The sequence below is a fragment of the Chlorocebus sabaeus genome, chromosome 1 (assembly GCF_047675955.1).
Source record: "Chlorocebus sabaeus isolate Y175 chromosome 1, mChlSab1.0.hap1, whole genome shotgun sequence".
In the NCBI taxonomy this organism is placed as follows: Eukaryota; Metazoa; Chordata; class Mammalia; order Primates; family Cercopithecidae; genus Chlorocebus; species Chlorocebus sabaeus.
Window position 1 is genome coordinate 3,286,967 of NC_132904.1, and position 21,081 is coordinate 3,308,047.

The following is a 21,081-nucleotide window of genomic DNA, read 5'->3' on the forward strand; positions in this document are numbered from 1 at the left end:
TTAAAAACATCCTGCTCGGCCAGGTGCGGTGGCTCAAGCCTGTAATCCCAGCACTTTGGGAGGCCGAGGCGGGCGGATCATGAGGTCAGGAGATCGAGATCATCCTGGCTGACATGGTGAAACCCTGTCTCTACTTAAAAAAAAAAAAAAAAAAATGGCTGGGCGTGGTGGCAGGCGCCTGTAGTCCGAGCTACTCGGTAGCCTGAGGCAGGAGAATGGCGTAAACCCGAGAGGCGGAGCTTGCAATGAGCCGAGATCGCGCGTGAACCCGGGAGGCGGAGCTTGCAATGAGCCGAGATCGCGCGTGAATCCGGGAGGCGGAGCTTGCAGTGAGCCGAGGTCACAGCGCTACCGCCCTCCAGCCTGGGCGACGAAGCAAGACTCCACCGTCTCAACAAACAAACAAACAAACATCCTGCTCTACCTAGTTTTTTGTTAACCGGATTATTCGGTGATATGGAACAATCCATTCTCTAATGAAAAGAGCACAAGGGTTGTGGGTGGGTTGCATTATAGATGATTTTCAAGCAGTTCTTTGTTTCAGTAGCTCTGGTTTGGCCTGGATGTTTTCACTGTTCAAGTCTTTCAGAATCTTTTTTCTTTTTTTTTAATTTTTAAATAGGAAGTGAGAACATCCCCGAGCAAGACCAACAATTGCTGAATAAACACAAACACCCTTGAGAATCACTCCGACAGGTGCTGCCTCTTCACCTGGGGATTGCAAAGGTGAGAGGGGAGGTGAGTGCCTCCCGGTGTTTGGAGAATCATATGAGGGTGTGCTCTGGGAGTTTTAAGTTTCTCAAGAGTGAAAGTTTGCGGTTTTAGGTTTTCTCTTGATGCTACTTTTTACCACTTCCTCCGTCTACTAAGAAGGGTTTCCTTGTAGGTGAAAATGGAACCAAATTAGTTCTGTGATCTTGTTCTATTCTAAAAGCACCTGGAATTCAGTAATTTCTATGGGCTTGTGCTCAAAAGCAGGCTGCGAAGTCCTGGAGTCGGGGGTCCTGGTAGAACCCTCAGGAGAGGGCTGGGTTTCTGTATCGTGGCTAACATAGACCAGCAAGGCCACATTTAAACCAAGGTTTTTTTTTTTTTAAAATTTTAATTTTAAGCTCCTGGGTATGTGTGCAGGACGTGCAGGTTTGTTACTTAGGGAAACGTGTGCCATGGTGGTTTGTTGCACCTATCAACCCATCACCTTGTTATTAAGCCCAGGTGCATTAGCTATTTGTCCTGATGCTCTCCCTTCCCCCACCCCACCCCCGATAGGCACCAGTGTGTGATGTTCCCCTCCTTGTGTCCGTGTGTTCTCGTTGTTCAGCTCCCACTGATAAGTGAGAACATGTAGTGTGTGGTTTTCTGTTCCTGTGTTGGTTTGCTGAGGATAATGGCTTCCGGCTCCATCCATGTCCCTGCAAAGGACGTGATCTCATTCCTTTTTGTGGCTGCGTAGTACTTCATGGTGTATATGTACCACATTTTCTTTATCTGGATATGTTTATTAAGGGGAAGACCCAACCATGCATTATGTGTGGCCACCTGGTAAATGAAAAGTAGGTTGGGATTTTCTTCCAAATATATATATGGGTATGTATATGTGTGTATATATATATGTGTGTGTATATATATTTGTGTGTATATATATGTACATGGGTAAATTGCATGTCACAGGGGCTTGGGGTACAGATTTTTCCATCATCCGGGTAATAAGCCTAGTACTCAATCGGTAGTTTTTTGAGCCTCACCCTCCTCCCGTCCTTCACCCTCAAGGGGGCCCCATCCTCTATTGTTCTCCTTTGTGTCCGTGTGTACTCAGTGCTTAGCTCCCACTTATAAGTGAGAACATGTGGTATTTGACTTTCTGTTCGTGCATATACACACACACACACACACACACACATACATGTTTCAGTAGCTCTGGTTTGGCCCAGATGTTTTCACTGTTTAAGTCTTTCAGAATCTTTTTTTTAAAAATTTTTAAACAGGAAGTGAGAACATCCCCGAGCAAGACCAACAATTGCTGAATAAACACAAACCCCCTTGAGAATCACGCCAACAGGTGCTGGCTCTTCACCTGGGGATTGCAAAGGTAAGAGGGGAGGTGAGTGCCTCCCTGGTGTTTGGAGAATCATATGGGGGTGTGCTCCCTTTATAATTTATAAAAATAAAATATATATATTATTTCCAAATATATGTATTTTGAATATATTTCAAAATATATTTCAAAAATGTTTGAAATATATATATTTGAAAAAAAAATATTTTAATTATATATTATATAGTTTAATAAAAAATATATATAAATAAAAAATATATATACATTTGAAATTCACAAACATTTGCATTTCTCACCAGCCGGTTACCACTGCTGGAAGTGAGGTGGCCTCCAGTCAAGGTCTAGGGACTTGACCTGGCTTGATCTGGCTCCACTCCCACTGCTCGATTTAGACTCTGCCCAGACAAACAGCGAGAGTATAGCCAGATCCAGATCTCACCAACACACTCCTTCCTCCCCCGTCCTACCAGGCTGGAATTCACTGTCAATATCCTCCATAGAAGACACAGTTGGCTTCCAACAGCATCAGGGGATACAGGCAAAGGGGGTGATGGGGCCTGAGATAAGTTTCAGTTCAGCATAGAGGGGGCATCTGTGCCCAAATGACCAACTGGTCATTGGTAACTGGTATGACTTACTGTTCTCACTGAAAATACTACAGCTCTCCAAATTTGAAAATAACATCAAGAATCTTTTCTGACCAGAATAATGTCTGGTACGTAGTAGGTATGCAACCGTTTTGGGATGGATGAATGGAAAATCAAATCCTAAGAGGAAGCTTCCTTCCAGGCTGGTCGTACATCCTTGTCATAGGTGTCTCCGTTGAAACGCTCACCCAGGAGTGGGCAAACTGATTCTGGAAAGGGCCAGGGAGTAAATATTTGGGGCTTTGTAGGCCATGAGGTCTCTGCTGCAGTTACTCACCTCTGCCATTGCAGCGAGAAAGCAACCGCCGACAATAAACACAGAATCAAATCAGCATGTTCCAACACAACTTTATTTACTAAAGCAGTCGGTGGGCAGATTTGGCCTGTGGGCCACGGTTTGCCAACCCCTGTGCTACACACGCTCACCGTTCCTACAGGACAGCGACTGCGTCCCCCATCCCCTTAGGATCCAGAACTAGATGTTTTAATTAAGTACATATGTATTAAAACTGCCTCTCCCTTTTACGATTCTGTTTTAAGAACTTTAAAAAATGTTGCAGGATTCTTAGGTATTATGTGAGGGGTAGGTTGAAAGGCTGAAAGTACCAACCTTGCTCCAGAGGGAATAGTGTGTAAAGCCATTTCCTTCCTGAAGCTTGGATTTGGGACTGAGAGGCGTGAGAATTGTGCTCTAGGGAACAGCCACCAGGGGGAGCACAATGCACACAGAAGTAACCTGCTTTGCACCCAGAAACCAGGGGTGAAATCTGGAGGCTCAAAGGTGCGGGCTGTTCCTGGGATATGCTGTGTGCTCACCTGGGGTGCGGGAGCTGGGATTCTGGGTGCAAACGAGGGAGCAAGACACTGTTTTCTCACACTCTACCCTTCCAAAGGTTTCGTGGTTTTGATTTGTGCACGTATTACTCCTGCAAATATATGCTTAAGTAGTGTATGTGTGATGTCATCAGGACTAGACCAAGACACATGGCACCCAGGAGAACAAGCTTCAGCCCAAATTACTTACATAACTGACTGATCTGTGTTTAGGGAAGGGCTGAGTGCTATGAGGGGGAGCAGAGGGAGTTCAGCTTCACCTGGATCCCCTGAAATTCAGTTCAGGCTCCACCTGCAAGCCCTCCAGGCAAAGCATGGTATCATCCACACAGGACCGTTTTCCAGCTTTCTGTTGCTATCCAAACATATCCCTTGGCCCAAATGACCACATTTTCTTCCAGTGGAACCAGGAATACTATACAGCAGGGAAAAACAAACCACAGCTACACACATCAACATGGGGGCACCACCAGAGGACGAATACAATAAACAGGCTGCAGGAAAAAACATACGAGGTGGTTACTTTATTTGCAGAAAGCCCCAAATCAGGCAAAACCAATATCTTCTCTGGGGATATATCCAGATGTGGCAAAAGTGCTAAAAAGAGCAAGAGAATCATTAAGCAAAACGTTAGGGTGCTGGATATCTTTGGGAGGAAGAACTAAACAAGAAGTGTGGAGAATACATGATGTCTTATGCTGGGTAGCAGGTTATTAACTTATTTGTTAAAACAAGGCCAGGTGAGGTTGCTCACACCTATAATCCCAGCATTTGGGAGGCTGAGGTGGGAGGTTAGCTTGAGGCCAGCAGTTCAGGACCAGCCTGGGTAACATAGCAAGTCCCTGTCTCTACAAAACAAACAAACAAACAAAAACTGCACCTGTAGTCTCAGCTACTCGGGAGGTGAGATGGGAGGATCATGTGAGCCCCCAGGATGTGGAAGCTGCAGTGGGCTATGATCATGCCATTGCAGTCTAGTCCAGCCTAGTGACAGAGCAAGGCTCTGTCTTGCTAGGAAAAAAAAAAGGCCAGGTATGATGGCTCAGATCTGTAATACCAGCACTGTGGGAAGCTAAGGCTGAGGTTTGAGACCAGCTGGGGCAACGTGGCAAAATCCTGTTTCTACTAAAAATACAAAATATTAGCCAGGTGTGCAAGTGCATGCTTGTAGTTCCAGCTACTCGGGATGCTAAGGTGGGAGGATCACTGAGCCCAGAAGGTCGAGGCTACGGTGAGCTATGCTGGTTCCACTGCACTCCAGCCTGGGCAACAGAGCCAGACACTGTCTCAAAAAAAAAAAAAAAAAGTCATCGCTAACGTGTATTACATTACATATACCTTGTTTTACAATATATCATAATAACACAGTATAAAATAAAACTAGAAATAATGCCTTCTGCATGTGTATCTCAGGGTGCAGCCCTGGGGAGACGGAGAAGCTTAGATCTGGGGAAGCTTTCATTTGGCCGTTAGGGTTTGCAGTGTGGTTTTCTAGAAGCTGTAAAGTTGAATGAACCGCAGATGCTCAGCTCAACCCAGAGAACTGCAGCTGGTGTGGAAATCAGGCTTCGTGGTAGAGTGGGAGGCATGACAAGCTGTAGTGAGAGACGTCGGGTCTGGAACACAGTGACTCAAGGCAGAGGACTGTCCCAGGGCACGGGATCCAGGCTGATGCCCAGGTGCCACTGCACTGCTGGCTCAGATGCCCCCGTGACCCCTGCAGCTCCCGGGGTTCCTGGGAATGCCACTGGCGGTGCCCCACACTGGGTGGTAGCTGCCTTTGTATTTACCCAGCCATGCCTTGGCTCCCTGAGCTCTGGGCTGCTTCCAGCTCTGCATTCCAGCACCTGTAGGACGCATCTGTGGATGCTGGTGGGCGGGATCAGCCGCCATTTTACCTGCTCTTTGCAGGAAAGCCTGGACTTTTAAGTCCCAGGCCTAGGACCTGTCCCAGTTTGACCGGGACTGAGAAGTTTTTGGGGGACATGGTTTCTCTCAATGTTGAAACTGGAAAAAACCAAACCAGGATGAGTTGGTTGTTTCACCCAGACTTTGGTACTCAAATATAAGGGCTTGGTTTGGCTAGGGCTGCTTTTGTGTCACAGGAGCACTCCACATATCCTGTACGCCTTCTGGAAACCCTCCATTTATTTTGGAAGGAATAGGCATCCCGCATCTCCCAGTGGCAGCTCCTGGGGGCTGCCAGCGTTTTCCTGAGTGACTCTCAGCTGCCTCCAATCTCGCTAAGGGCAGATTAAACTAGTAAAATGAGGCTTGAGAGCAATTAGTCCTCCCTGAAAGGCTGGAGTGAGGATACACGAACATGCTTTTCAGATTGGGGAGTCAACAATCACGGCAGATTTCTGTAACTGAAGGTGGTGGTATTCTTATTGTTTTATCTTCGACTGGCGAGCATCAGACTCACCTGGGGGTCTTCTTAGACTGAGATTGCTGGGCCCCCACCTAGCGTTTCTCATTCAGGGGATCTGGGATGAGGACTGAGGACTGCATTTCTCACAAATGAAGCTAATTCTGATGGTCTGGGGTCCACACTTTGAGAACTGTTGTCACAGTGTTAAGGGATAAAGTCTGGATCAGGGGTTGTCAGACTTTTTCTATAAGGGGGTCACGTAAGAAATATTTTAGGCTTTGTGGGTGATATGGTTTGGATCTGTGTCCCCACCCAAATCTCATGTGGAATTGTAATCCCCAGTGCTGGAGGTGGGGCCTGCTGGGAGGTGATTGGATCCTGGGGGTGGATTTCTCCCCTTTGTTCCTATTCCTGATAGAGTTCTCATGAGATCTGGTTGTTTTAAAGTGTGTGGCATCTCCTTCCTCTCTCTCCCTCCTGTTCTGGCCATGTAGGATGATCCTGCTTCCCCTGTGCCTTCTACCATGATTGTAACGTTTCTGTGGCCTACCTGGAAGCCAGCACCACACTTCCTGTACAGCCCACAGAACCGCAAGCCAATTCAACCTCTTTTCTTTTCTTCTCTTTTCTTTCTTTTTTTTTTTTTTTGAGACAGTCTCAGTCGCCCAGGCTGGAGTGCAATGGTGCAATCTCGGCTCACTGCAACCTCTGCTTCCAGGGTTCAAGCAATTCTTTTGCCTCAGCCTCCCAAGTAGCTGGGACTACAGGTGCATGTCATCACACCTGGCTAATTTTTTGTATTTTTAGTAGAGATGGAGTTTCACTGTGTTAGTCAGGATGGTCTTGATCTCCTGATTTCGTGATCCGCCCACCTCGGCCTCCCAAAGTGCTGGGATTACAGGCGTGAGCCACTGCACCTGGCCCTAAACCTCTTTTCTTTATAAATTATCCAGCCTTAGGCATTTCTTTATTGCAGTGCAAGAACGGACTAGTCCAGTGGGCCACATGTTCTCAACTACTCAACTCTGCTGTGGTAACCCAAGAGCAGCTAGAGTGCAAATGAGCGTGACTGAGTTCCAATAAAACTTTATTTACAAAGACAGTCAGTGGGCCAGAATTAGCCTCTGGGCTTTGGTTTGCCAGCCTCTGGTTCAGACCGTTACAGTGTGATTTTCAATGATCCCCTTAGCTTCTCTGTGTTTTCCATCTTTGTATTTGTGTGTGGATGACTTTGACCCAGTTGAAAGTTGACCATGGAAGTCTGGGAAGGACCGTTTGTTTAGAGTATAGATGCAGGGCAGTGTAGCACAACCATACCAAGGCTTTATAGCTTTCAACAACCGTCATATTATACTCACCAGTCTGTGGGTCAGCTGGGGATTCTTCTGGTCTGAGCTGGTTTGGCTGGTCTCTCTGAGCTGTCTTGTGCACTTGGGGGTGGGGTCACCTCACAGGTCATCTGATGGTGGATTATCCAAGGTGGCCTCAGCCACATGTCTAGCAGATGGTTGGCTGTTGGCTGGGCACCTTGGTTCTCTTCCACGTGGCCTCTCCTCCTCCAAGAGGCTAACTCCAGCTCCCACACCAGGGGTCTGAACATAGCAAGGGAGGAAGCTGCACCTCCTCTGATGACTATGTTTGGAGCTCACACAGTGTCACTTTCATCACACCGTATCCATCAAAGGAGTCACAAGGCCAGTCCAGATTTAAGCATGGGAAAATAGGCTCCACCTTGTAACAAGAGCAGCTGCAAGGAATCTTTGGCTGTTTGTGATTTACCACTCAGATGGAATGAAAGGATAGGGAATGAAGCTGCTTGGCATTGAATTTTAACTCCAGATCTCATAGCTGGAGGTCTCACTTCATCCCCCTGAGCCTGATCCGCTCCTGCCCCCAACAGAAAAAATGAGACTGATGCTACCCAGCCTCAGAAGGTTGCTGAGAGGCTAGCTGGATTAATCTAGAAGAGTGTCTGGCACAAGCAAGTCCTCTCCATGTGGCTGCTGTTATTAATGTCTCAGTGAACCCCTACAGATGTGACAGCACTGGGGGCATAAAGAATTGAGGACACCCAAGACCATTGGAATGTCCCTTCACATACGTACCCAAGGACTCCCTGCCCAGCTCTGGGCTTTTTCCTTATCTGTTGCCCTGCCTAGAATCTGTTCAAGCCTTCAAAGGTCAACTGACCTTGTAGCCTCTTTTTACAGTCCTTGTTGCATTGAATAATTTCTTTTTTACAAATATCTTTCTCCTATGAGCTGGGAGCTTCTTGAGAGCAGAAACAGGGTCTTGCCCAGAGCCCGTGGTTGTGCCTTAGGGAACATCCTATCCCAGCCCCTTTAAATCATCTGGGGTTTGCTTCACCCTATTTTCCATCAGAAATGGTGGAAGCCAGCCAGCACTTCTCAAGAGAGGAAGGATGTAAGCAGTACACATTCTGCTCCCTTGCAGGTCTATGTGGTCTCTCTTCTGGGACGTTGCCATATGGATCTTAGAATAATTTGCTTAAGAAAAACACAGTAGCCAAATTCTGTCAATCCTATCTGTTTCCCATGAGAAGAACAGATCTCATCCTCAGGGCATCAGGGATGTTCAGGCTTTTTGAGAAGAGAGGACAAAGGTGGGCCCCCCAAGGGCGTCTCTGTGCTTTTGAAGAGATCCAAGAACTTGCTAAAGTAATGTAATAAGTTAGTATTCACTGCACACTTGTAGGGTTGAACTATGCTTTGTTATAAAGGGATGCCAAGATAGTAGAAAGTTTGGGTAGGGAGTAGACGGATACATCATTTCTCTTTCTATAAGGCCTGTTTTGAAAGATTTCTTTCTAACAAATGGACTAGGTGAAGACACGGCTGTCTGAACTTAGAGAGGTATAAGAGATGCAAGGATCAAAATGACTACATTATGTACCCATCCATCCATCCATGGACTTACCACCCATCATCCATCCATTCACCCATCCACCCATCCTCTCATCCATCCATCCATCCACCCATCCCTCCATCTGTCCACCCACCCATCCACCCATCCATCCATCCATCCACCCACCCACCCATCCATCCACCCATTCATCCATCTACCTATCCATCCATTCATCATCCATCCACCCACCCACCCATCCATCCATCCATTCATCCATTCATCTATCTATCCATTCAACATTCATTCATTCATCTACCCACCCAGCCATCCACTCATCTATCCATCCATCCTGGAGCTCACAAAATGCTTTGCAAATACTTCAGTCTACCAACTTATTTTCCAATTCTAACCCTCTCCAACACTCCAACATCCCTTTCTCACAATCTCTCTTTCTTTGTCTCTCTCTCTCTCTCTTTCTCTGTCCCTCCCCAACTACCCCCTTTTGGGAAATTCAAATTGCCCAAAATATAATAATATAATAGCGAGAACTCCTTGATGTTATTATTGTGATCACCCCTTAGGTATGTACAGCACTTTACAGTTTACTAAACACAAGTCTTCACATCAGTCCTCTTCTCTGCAGCCACATGACTCAAGCAGTCACAGGACCCATCGGGAACACCAGAGTCATGAGCAGGAAGAACGTCTCCTGTTGCAGCTATGGGGGGAGTCAGGCATGACATGCCCGATGGTGCAGCAGGACACGATGATGTCAGGGCTGCCCCGGATATATTGAACTTTCTGATTTTTGTCTTCTTGTGATGGAAGAAATGATTTTGGATGAAGATGGAGAGAAACAATGATAGGATCAGATCTGTTGTCATGGTTTCCCTGGTGAGGAAAGTATTTCATAAGCTTGGAAAATCTGGTTCTGACTGGTTCACCCCTTGGAATTGTCTTCCCACCTGGCTTCCACAGGTCTGCATCGTGAAGGCCCTTCCCTTTCAGCCAGTACTGTTTTGTCCACCTCCCACTCCCTCTGCAGGCATGCTTGGCAGAGCCTGGACATTTTGGCTTGTCATAACTTGGAAGGTGCTATGGGGATCTAGTGGGTGGAAGCTGGGGGATGGCTACACATCCTACAAGGCACAGGACAGCCCACAGCAGAAAATGATCAAGACCAACATCTCCAGAGGACCGTGGGTGTGTGGCTTGGCAATGCGTGGCCTTCCAAACAGAGCTGGTGGGCCCTGACCCACTTTGGCCCAGAAGTTTCTGGCACCTCCCCCCGTCTGTGTGACTGCTATTCTGTGACATTTGCACACTGCAGTCATAGCTCAGTGCTCCAGGCAGGACAAGTGACATCACAAGACATGCACAGGCAGCCTCGATGGCACTGATCACAATTGAAAAATTATTAATGACTTTTTAATTTAAAAATAAATTCTGGGCCAGGTGCAGTGGCTCATGCCTGTAATCCCAGCACTTTGGGAGACCAAGGCAGGTGGATCACCTGAGCTCAGGAGTTCGAGATCAGGTTGGCCAATGTGGTGAAACCCTGTCTCTACTAAAAATACAAAAATTAGCTGGGCATGGTGGTGCATGCCCATAATCCCAGCTACTCAGGAAGCTGAGGCAGGGGAATTGCTTGAACCCAGGAGGTGGAGGTTGCAGTGAGGTGAGATGGCGCCATTGTACTCTGGCCTGGGTGACAAGAGTGAAACTCAATCTCAGATAAATAAATAAATAAATTCCATATAATATCTGACTTCCCAGGGAGACCAGCATGCCCATGAGGAAAGAAATTTGTCTGAATCCTCCTCACTGTCTCCTCACTCTAGAACAGCACCGTGCCCCTGGGAGACAGTTGGTAAATATTTGCCGAATGAATACTGATAACCCTCTGAGTGAATCTACCTTAAGCTAAATCTACAACAGCATTTTGAGAGGATAATCGTATATCTCTAATTTTCAATGATTTTCTGGGCATTCCATCCAAGCTCTAATGCCCAGGACCAAGGAAGCCCAATTGCTAAAAATCGGTCAGGACTGTCTTGGTTGCAAGTGACAGAAACCCAACTCAGACCCATTTGGCAGGAAAAAATTCTGTTGGCTCCCTGCACTGAACAGTGCAGGGCAGGCTGAGGTTTGTGCTCCAATGATATCATAAAAATTCTGTTCCTCATGTCTCTCCTCTGCTTCCTGCAGGCTGACTTCCTCCTCAGGGAAGCTCTGGTTGTGGGGCTGCAAGGCAGCTGCAGGGCAACTCCAGGCTCACTTCAGGTTCTCCCAGATCCTGAATCCAAGGGAAGAGAGTATCTTTCCTGAGAGTTGACCAAGATCCCAGGAAGAAACCATGGCTGGCATCACATGCCCACCCTGGTCAAGGGTAGCCATCAAAAATCAACACAAACTTTGACCTAAGACAATTGAAATGTATTCTGACAGTTTGGAGGTCAGAAGTCTGAAATGGATTTCACTGGGTCAAAATCAAGGTGTCTGCAGGGCCATTTTCACTCTGGGGGCTCTAGGAACTGGGAGAACCTATTTATTTGTCCTTTCTAGCTCCTGGAGGTGCTTACATGCCTTGACTCGCTGCCACTTCTCCGTCTTCCAAGCCAGGAGTGTATAATCTTCCAATCTCTCTGACTCTGACCTCCTGCTTCCTCTTATAAGGACCCTCATGATTACCTGGTGTCCACCCAGATGATCCAGGGAAATCTCCTCATCTCAAGATCTATAACTTAACTATACCTGCAAAGTCCCTTTTGCCATGGAAGGTCACATACACATAGGTTCTGGACACTAGGATGTGGCAGGAGGACAGGGACCATTATTTAGCCAACTACAGTAGCCAAGGAGTGGAATAATCTTAATGGTCAGCATGGGTCCTGTGAGCCCTCAGGGCCCACCTCATCCAAATCTTAAGACTGGAGCAGGATTAGAGTGGAAAGAGAGGTGGAGACTCTAGGAGGCTGCTAGGCCAGCTTCCAGAAGCCCCAACTAGGTCAAGAGGCCATGACATCTACTAGGCACCTCATAGTGGCATCATGCAGAGCAATGACACAGAGGGACCCTGCCTGGACTATGGGTGGGCTCCACCTCTTACCTCTCTGCACCTGTTTGTCACCAGTTCTCTCCCTGGTATTAGTTATGTGCCCAGCACAGCACCTGAAACAGGGCAATGCCTTCTTTCCCTTCCTTTTGCATGTCGGTGATGTGAACCAACAGTTTCTTTTCTCAGTAGCTGAACACTCTTTTCTGATTTCTTTCCTTTTTCTTTTTCTTTTTTTTAGGACAAGGTTTTGCTCTGTTGCCCAGGCTGGAGTGCAGTGGTGCGATGTTGGCTCACAGCAGCCTCAAACTGTGCTTGAGCAATCCTCCTGCCTCTGCCTCTCAAGTAGCTGGGACTACAGATGTGTGCCACCACCATGCCCGACTAATTTTTAAATTTTTTGTAGAGATTGGGTCTTTCTTTGTTGCCCAGGCTGGTTTCGAACTCCTGGGCTCAGGCAATCCTCCTGCCTTGGCCTCCTGAAGTGCTGGAATTGTAGGTGTGAGCCACTGCAGCTGGCCTCTCCCAATTTCTGTTATGCTTTCTTCAGATTTTCACTTCTGTGCATTGGTAGTCAATATGTGGATTCACAAGTAAGTTTCAGATCAATGAGGATTTGGAGTAAAGTAGAAACGTGCTGCTTGGTTGGCCACATCATTCTGGGGCAAGCTCAGGGATTCAGCCTGTTGCAGGCAAAAGCCTTCCCTGTACTGAACCAGTTTTTATTCCACTCAACACACCCCAGATGAAAATATTTTGGCTCAGGAGAGCAGCGCAATTACTCATGGCCTCATTTCCCTCCTTCTGTGGGAGTGGAAGCCAACATCAGATGATTTAAAACAAAGCAAAGGAAAAACCACGTTTTTGACATCAGGGCTAATTTTCCTGAATGTAAATGCTATTGTACCAAAGAAAAAATGAAAACAGCTTGACCAGCCCCGGAATTAATTTATTTCTGTGTCCCAAATGCATAGCACTTAGTAGAAAGAGCAAGGTATTTGGATGTCTGCTCCCACAGTGGCTATTTGCTGATTTACGTGGGGGAAGTGCCTTGCATATCAAGACAATCCAACATCATCATCATCGTCACTGTCATTGTTATCATTATCGTCATCATTATCAGTGTCATCATTGTCATTGTCATTATCATCAATGTCATTATCATCATTGTCATTGTCATCATTGTCAGTGTCATCGTTGTCATCATTGTCATAGTCATCATAATTGTCATTGTTATTTTCATCATCACTGTCATTGTTGTCATTACTGTTATCATTGACATCATCATTGTTATTGTCATCATTGTCAATGTCATCATCACCATCATTGTCATAGTCATCATTGTCATTGTTATTATTTTCATCATCACTGTCATTGTCATTACTGTTATCATTGACATCATCATCATTGTTGTCATCATTGTCAATGTCATCATCATCATTGTCATAGTCATCATCATCATTGTCATTATGTCATCATTGCCATTGTTGTCATCATCATCATTGTCATAGTCATCGTCATCATTGTCATCATTGTCATTATGTCATCACCATTGTTGTCATCATTGTCATAGCCATCGTCATCATTGTCATCATCATCACTATCTATCATCAATGTCATTGAGGCCATCACACCTGTCACGGCAGTGAGGATCAGGTCAGGAAATGCACCCAAGGGTTTCCTGTGCTGTCAAGTGCCCCTCATGTCTCAGGCTCTGTTGCAAATTAGAAAGTAAAAAGTCAAATTATTCTTATTTGCAGACAATATGATCTTATATGTAGAAAATCCTAAAGACTCCACCAAAAATCTTTTGGAATTGATGAATGAATTTAGTAAAGATAAAAAGTTAACATATAAGAGCAGCAGCATTGCTATACCTGAACAATAAAATAGCTAAAAGGGAAATCAAGAAGATAATGCCATTTACAATAGCTACAGAAAATGAAATACGTAGGAATAAACTTAAGAAGTGACTGACAAAAAATTGAAGGGGAGAAAAACAAATGGAATGACATCCCATACTCATGGATCCAAAAATATTGTTAAAATGATCATAGTACCTAAAGTAATCTACAGGTTAAACACAACCCCTACCAAAATACCAAGGGCATTCTTCACAGAATTAGAAAAATCTTTAACTTTGTACAGAACCAGAAAAAACTCTGAATAGCCAAAACAATCCTGAGCAAAAGCACAAAGCTGGCATTATGACACTTCAAAATATACTACAAAACTGTAGTAACCGAAGCCTCTTCCATCCCTGCATGTCGAGGATGAACAGAAATGAACAGGCAGCGGATGCCTGGCCTTCCAGAAGTACCAGGCTGGCTGCAGATACGCAGTCAGCATGCAGACAGACGGGACACCAGCAAATATTCCAGAGAGGAAGGTTATGAAGCCCCCCACATGAGAGACCAGGTGGGTTCAAAAGCCATCCAGCCATATCAGCTGAGCATGCGGTACTCAGAGGGGGAGTGTGGGCCTGACGTGGCGACATGAGACAGGGGCCTGCAGAGATGACGGCAGCTCCATGTGACGAGGGCCTGACGTGGCTGCGGCAAACTGACTGATGTGTCTGGACAGCAATTTGGCAAAATGTTTAAGGAGCCTTTAAAAATTCTTGCTCTTCCAACTAGTCATTCGAAGGAGGTGATGGAAAGGGGCTGATCCAAAATGCAGGAAAAAGAGGGATGACGAAGGAGATTATCCCAGGGTTGCTGATGGTGCCAAAAAAAAAAAAAAAAAAAATAGGACCTACAGGCTCCACAGAGGATTCATAGCAGGTGTGGCAGATGACATTAGAAGGAAAACATTTCCATCGAATACTTCATAACATGCAAATGGCTATAAGGTTCCACTGAAAAGTCTAGCACAAAACCACATATACTGTAATATATGTAGTGTGTATACCTAAGCAACTTAGTGAGAGACGCCCTGGTGCCCCACTGAGTCTCACCTCATACAGCTGTTCACAGAGGCACTAGATGAAGGGAGACCCCTCTGTTTTCTGTGCCGACTATCAGGGTAGATAGCTGAATATTGACAAAGGTTACCTCTGATGAGCAGGATTTGGAAAGGGTTTTTTCTTCACGGTTTTCTCTATTTTCTACAATGAGCCTGTATTCTTTCTTTATTGAAAAAAGATCCAAAAGTCACTTATAAAATGAAGAAAACATTCGTCATGACAAATATTTAGTCACAATGCAATATTCAAAAAAGAAAATTGACTCATTCATTTTTGAGGGTAGTCGATTTTTAAAAAACCTATACACTGCATAAAAGTAGGTTGAAAACAGGCTGGGCACAGTGACTCACGCCTGTGATCCTGGAACTTTGGGAGGCCGAGGTAGGCGGATCACCTGAGGTCAGGAGTTTGAGACCAGGCTGGTCAACATGGCGAAACCCTGTCTCTACTAAAAATACCAAAAATGGACCCACTGTGGTGGCTTACACTTGTAATCCCAGCTACTCAGGAGGCTGAGGCAGGAGAATCCCTTGAACTTGAGAGGCGGAGGTTACAGTGAGCCAAGATCATGCCACTGCACTCCAGCCTGGGTGACAGAGTGAGACTTTGCCTAAGAAAAAGAAGATTGAAAACAGAAATGCCAAAATATCAGAGGGGTGACCACGGGCGGGGACCTCAGGTGATTTTGATGTTCTGTATCTTTCTGCATGTTTTCTAAACTTGCAAAAACATGGAAAACGTTCCCTGGAAGCAAAGCAGAGGGAGAGAATGGTTTCAACCAGGGCCAGGAGGCCAGTGAAGCCTCCTGGATGAGGTGGTGTTGAAGCTGGAAGTCAGGAATCTGGCTGGGACCACAGCTTGCAGACCACCCAGGGCCCAGCTCCTCTTGGGGTCTCCCCTCCCACGAAGGGGAGATGGGCTGCTTCAGATAAGTGGCTGCGAAACAGGTCACAGAGTTTGCTAGAAACAGGTGGAGGCCAAAGCCTTAGTGCAGGACCCTCCTAATCCTCCCTTCTCTAGGGCAGCCATGTGCAAATGGTCATCGAAAAGGACCCCCTTCCAGCAAACTGCACACAGCATCCTGGAAGTGGCTCTTGCCCGCCCAGGGCCCAGCTCTGGGTGTGGGGGGCCACCCACACTGCCCTGGGCCCCCAGGTGCTATGAACCCTGATCCTAATGCCCAGCACAGCGCCTGCCCCAGGGACCAGTGCCATGCAGTGGCGTGGGTAACCGTGTGTTCTCTTCCACAGCCTCACTGCCATGGACAGTGTGCCCCTCATCTGTGACTACGGCTGTGGCTTCAGCAAGGTGGGATTCGCAGGAATGGAAAGCCCAATGGGCGTGTTCCCCACTGTCCTCGGGAAACTTCGGCACGATGTGAGTGATGTTGGGGTCTCCTCCCTGTGGGGTGCTGCTCATCCAGAGGTGGCCTGCTGGCCCGGTCAGTCCCATCGCCTCTCCCACAGGGCGACCAAGGCAATCCCCTGAGCAGGGCAGGGCGTGGTGGGCGCGAACGTGCCTCCGTGAATCCAAGTCGGCAGCACCAGGCTTGGTACCACACAGATGGCCGGGCCACCTAGAGTCTCTGCCTCAGCCAGTCCGGGGTTGGGGATGGGGTGGGAAAGGCCTTGCCCCTCTCATGACTCCCAGCATGCAGCCCGCTCTGAGAACCACAGGCTTAGAGGGAGCAGTGACGTATAAATCAGTAAAGTGGACACGTGAGAAGTCAGTCTTACTGCCCGTCTCCCATCTCTGGCTCTTCCCACCTTCGGAGAGGTACGGACGCAGGGAAGGAGCAATTCGCCTTTAGGATAAATGGGAGTCCATTAGGGTGAGCGGCAATGGACACTCAGCCTCTGTGACAGGAAGGCAGTAGGAGGGCGGGTGGCGACCGGGGCACAGGCCCTCCAAGAGGTCCGTCTCTGACATGCCAGCAAGTGGATCCCTCATTGCCAGATCTTCCTGCGTTTCAAGGGAATTTAGAAACGCAGGCGTTTCTATTGTGGTAAAGTATACACAATGTAAAGATGTGTTAACTGCACAGTTCAGTGGCATCAAGAACATTCGCCACCGTCTATCTCCAGTACGTTCTCATCCTCCCAGACAGAAGCTCTGGCCCCATTAAAAACCAGCTGCTCATCCCCTGCCCCGGACAACACAGTCGCATCGTAAACGAAACTCGGCGAGTGAGCCTGAGCCCGGCCACATTCCCAGTAGGGAGGGAGATGCCCCTTCTCCCCGAAGAGGAACCGCCTGCTCCGAGAGGTGACTTCTCGAATCCACGTGGTGACAAAGTGGTGGTGACAAGACCCCCAGTGCACCTGCGTTCCCAGCCCATGCTCTGGATCGTGGAGCTCATCCTCCGGAAGTTCCAGTCGTCCGTGGCAGGGAGCAGTGTCGTGACACGGAAGATCTCAGGTGTCACAGGACCTCATGGCGATCACTCTTGCGCTTTGCAGCACTTGGAGCAAATTATTGGCAATGTTTCTAATTATCCAAGATACACTGGCTCCCAGAGCTGTGACAGAGGAGGAAATCTCGTCTCCCTCTCCAAGAGGATGAAATGCACGTGGCTCCTGGGAACCAGTGGATTTCCTCCTCGCTGTCCAAGTGGCAGGCGTCATAGCAGGGACTGCCCTGGCAAATCGCAGGCCTCTGCACTCGAGCTAGACAACCAGCTTACCACTTGGAGATTGTGGTGCTCAGTGGTTAAGAGCTGGGGCTGCAGGGCCGGGGAGACTGAGGCTCCGATCTCAGTCCTGTCCTCAGCACATGCCTGACTCAGGGCAAGGGTGCTGCTGTGGCAGAGGCATCTCTTTTGCATAATATGATTGTCCTCATAGATGTATCTCATAGATTCAGCCTGAAGGTTAAATGAGATGAGTGAATGCATGTTTGGCACAGTTTCTGGCCTATGGGGAAGGTTCAGCAATGACAACAATGGCAGTGATGATAATAATGACTAACATATTCGTGTATTTGCTTAGAACAAACAACAGAAATGTGGCCAGGCGCGGTGGGTCACGCCTGTAATCCCAGCACTTTGGGAGGCTGAGGTGGGTGGATCACCTGAGGTCAGGAGTTTGAGACCAGCCTGGCCAACATGGCAAAACCCTGTCTCTACTAAAAATACAAAAATTAGCTGGGCGTGGTGGTGCGCACCTGTAATTCCAGCTACTCTGGAGGCTGAGGCAGGAGAATCGCTTGAACCCGGGAGGCAGAGGCTGCAGTGAGCTGAGATCACACCACTGCACTCCAGCCTGGGTGGCAGAGTGAGAATTCATCTCAAAAAACAAAACAAAACAAAACAAAACAAAAAACAACAATCCCTTGGCTGCCTCTGTCTTCACATGGCCTCCTTCTCTTTTTCCTTTTCTGTCTCAAATCTCCTCCTGCCTGTCTCTCAGAAGGACACTTGTCGTTGGATTTGGGGCCCATCCAGGTAATCCAAGGTGATGCCCATCTTGAGATTCTTAACTATCACTTCTGCAAAGACACTTTATCCAGATAAGGTCACCTGAGACTCCAGGTGGACATAATTGTGGCGGGGGGTCATCATTCAACCCACTGCAGTTACAACGTGGAATTTCATCTCAGCTCTCAGCGCCTCCTCCAGGGAAGGGGCCTTATCCTTGGAGTATGAATTGACTTAGAGGGGGTGCATTAGGGAGCGTCTGCTGAGAGCGAGGCTCTCCCCTCTGAATCCACCCCAGCTAGGCTGTAGGCACGATCACTGTCTCCCATCACCCCCGGATGAGACTGTCCTAGTTACAGGAAAACAAGCTCAGGGATCCCGCTGATTCTACGTTGTGGTGAGTTATATAATTATTTCATTATATGTTACAATGTAATAATAGTAGAAATAAAGCACACAATAAATGTAACACACTTGAATCATCCTAAAACCATCCCCTGCCCTGCTCAGTGCAAAAATTGTCTTCCATGAAACTGGTCCCTGGTGCCAAAAAGGTTGGGGAACGCTGACCTAGATGGCGAAACACAAGATCACAGCAAGAGGAAAATTCTTCGCCAAAACAGAATGAGTGACCAAGATGAATTATGGAGCAGCAGACTGCTCTGCGGAACCACAGCAGATTGGCTCTTGATCTGGATTTATTTTCATGGGCAGGTGGGAGTAAGTTTCTATCTCAGAGAGGTCACCTTTTGTCCTAGATGTAAACTCCATGGCCCTTCCCACAAGCTCAACGCAGTGCCCTTAACTCCCAAGTCAAGAAGTCACAGCCACGGAGACCCAGGGTGTCCCTCGGGGCTCCCCCACCCCCACGCCCCTTCCAGGGCTTGAGCCTGGCAGCCAAGATGGCAGTGAGACCCCTCGTAGGAGGACTTGTAAGAACAGAGAGGCAGGATGAAGGCGTTGCCCAAAGTCATTGGGTCCCTTCCGAGTAGAGCAGCCGCTCTGACCCACAGGCCTCCTGACGAAAGGACACCAGGCCCAGCTCTGTCCCTCTTTTTATTTCAAACAGCAACTTCGAACTGGAAAAAACATTGTTCCTTCTGCACACCCATGACTTTGTCCACCACCCACCCACCGCACTTAGATGTGGTGGCTGAGAAACGTTCGAGGAGGTGGCCGCAGTGACAATCCCTCCTACCATGAAGCCAGCTTATGAAACGCATTCCTGCTGGTGGGCTTCATCGACTTGATCCTCCAGCAGCGCCATGGCGAGGTGTGAGGAAGAGAGGTCATTGTTCCCATTGCACAGAGAAGAAGATGGAGGCTCAGAGAAGGAGATAGAGGCTCAGAGAAGGAGATGGAGGCTCCGAGAAGGAGATGGAGGCTCAGAGAAGGAGATGGAGGCACAGAGAAGGAGATGGAGGCTCAGAGAAGGAGATGGAGGCTCAGAGAAGAAGATGGAGGCACAGAGAAGGAGATAGAGGCTCAGAGAAGGAGATGGAGGCACAGAGAAGAAGGTGGAGGCTCAGAGAAGGAGATAGAGGCTCAGAGAAGGAGATGGAGGCACAGAGAAGAAGATGGAGGCTCAGAGAAGGAGATAGAGGCTCAGAGAAGGAGATGGAGGCTCCGAGAAGGAGATGGAGGCTCAGAGAAGAAGGTGGAGGCTCAGAGAAGGAGATGGAGGCTCAGAGAAGAAGATGGAGGCTCAGAGAAGGAGATGGGTGCTCAGAGAAGGAGATGGAGGCTCAGAGAAGGAGATAGAGGCTCAGAGAAGGAGATGGAAGCTCAGAGAAAAAGATGGAGGTAAAGAAAAGGAGATAGAGGCTCAGAGAAGGAGATGGAGGCTCCGAGAAGGAGATGGAAGCTCAGAGAAGAAGATGGAGGTAAAGAAAAGGAGATAGAGGCTCAGAGAAGGAGATGGAGGCTCAGAGAAGGAGATAGAGGCTCAGAGAAGGAGATGGGGGCTCCGAGAAGATGGAGGCTCAGAGAAGGGACATGACTTTCCCCAGGTCTCATAGCTGGTGATTCTCATCCCAAGTCCAAACCTCTTCTGCTAAAGAGACAAACTCCTAAGATAGAAAAGCTCTGTGCAGGTGAGCTGTGGCAGCCTGGAGAGGGGGCCTCACTCTGAAATCACTGCTCCATTGCATCTCTGCACCATTGCACTCTTGCACCCAGCATCATGGCACCACTGACCCACTGCACCATGGCATGGTTGTTCCACCGCATGCACCATTGTACCATGGCACCATGACATCATTGCACCATGGCACTATGATGTCACTGCATTGTGGCACCATGAGGTCATTGCAGCATGGCACCATTATGTCACTGTGGCGCAGCACCATTGCACTAAGGCCATCCTTCCTACTTGCTGCTCCCAGCCAACAATGGAGGATGGCAATGACACCAAGGCAAGTCAAGCCCATTTCTGGGAAACCCAGCACTCCTGTGATAAATGAACCTGGCTCAAGAACTCTCCAACAACCTTGCAAAGCCTTCCCTTAGACAGCATGGTGGCTAAGGTCACCCACCCAATCTGCTTCCCTTTTTCCTGCACCCAGGCTCAGACTTGGACAGCAGCTTGTTGTCTCTTCGATCTTCATCCTGCTCTCACCCCACTGTCCCCTTTGTGTGCGCATTCCCTAATCACATCCTTGCACCTTTCATTCCATCCTGGTGTCTGTTTCTCAGTGGACCCAGATGAACACATGGACCATCACGTAAAATCACTTCTGAATGATGGAATGGATAGCTTAATCTGCCATGAAAGTAGCCAGGTTTATCTTCCTAAAAAATAACAGCAGTTGAATTACATCACAGACCTTTTCCCGGTCAACCTTCCAAAGCAAATATGGAAGCAGTGACGATCC

At 47.8% G+C, this 21,081-nt stretch overlaps 1 long non-coding RNA gene across 1 annotated transcript; it reads left to right on the forward strand.

Moving 5' to 3' along the window:
- Positions 1-705: 705 nt before the first annotated feature.
- LOC103244089 (uncharacterized) lies at positions 706-18,085 on the forward strand. Its single transcript, XR_005240252.2, has 3 exons — positions 706-726; positions 1,986-2,089; positions 16,044-18,085. It is a non-coding gene; the product is annotated as an uncharacterized lncRNA (long non-coding RNA).
- Positions 18,086-21,081: the final 2,996 nt, after the last annotated feature.